This window comes from Humulus lupulus, chromosome 5 (assembly GCF_963169125.1).
Source record: "Humulus lupulus chromosome 5, drHumLupu1.1, whole genome shotgun sequence".
Taxonomy (NCBI): domain Eukaryota; kingdom Viridiplantae; phylum Streptophyta; class Magnoliopsida; order Rosales; family Cannabaceae; genus Humulus; species Humulus lupulus.
The window spans coordinates 93221127-93221840 of NC_084797.1; the positions used below are offsets into that span (position 1 = coordinate 93221127).

Below are 714 nucleotides of genomic sequence, written 5' to 3' on the forward strand. Positions count from 1 at the left end.
TTTGTTTCGTTAGCGAAGCAATTTGAGCAGTGAGCATAGCAATAGGATCAACTTCTAGAAATCTTGCCACCTTCTTATTTCTCGCTCAGATGGCCAATTATAATTATTCATGTCCATCTCCTCTAAAAGCTTGTAAGCTTCGTTAGCGCTTTTGCTCATAAATGCTCCACCTGCTGCTGCATCTATAATAGTCCTTGTGTTTTCCCTCAGTCCATTATAGAAAGTGTGCACCAACATCCATTTCACTATACCATGATGTGGACATTTTTGCAGCAGCTCTTTAAACCTCTCCCAAGCGTCATATAACGATTCCCCCTCAAATTGACAGAAATTATTTATTTCACCTCTAATCCGTGCTGATTTAGCAGGAGCAAAATACTTAGCGAGAAATTTTTGAGCAAGGTCTTCCCATGTCATAATGGAATTGGCTTGCAGCAAAATCATCCGACTTTTAGCTCTGTCTCTCAAAGAAAACGGAAATAGCCTAAAATGGATTGCATCATTACTTACTCCGTTCATTTTGAAAGTATCACATAACTCCAAAAGGTTGGTAATATGGAGGTTCGGATCCTCATTAGGTAGCCCCCCAAACTGAATGCAATTCTGAACCATTTGGATAATCGAAGGCTTGATCTAAAAAATTTTCACCTCCACAGTAGGTGGGCAAATACTAGAATGCACCCCTGTAAGAGTAGGGAGTACATAGTCCCTCAG

General features: G+C 40.2%; 1 non-coding gene across 1 annotated transcript; it reads left to right on the top strand.

Annotated features, from left to right (window-relative positions):
- The first annotated feature begins 247 nt into the window (after positions 1–247).
- Positions 248–354, top strand: LOC133781275 (small nucleolar RNA R71). Its single transcript, XR_009870058.1, has one exon. It is a non-coding gene; the product is annotated as a small nucleolar RNA R71 (small nucleolar RNA).
- The last annotated feature ends 360 nt before the right edge of the window (positions 355–714 follow it).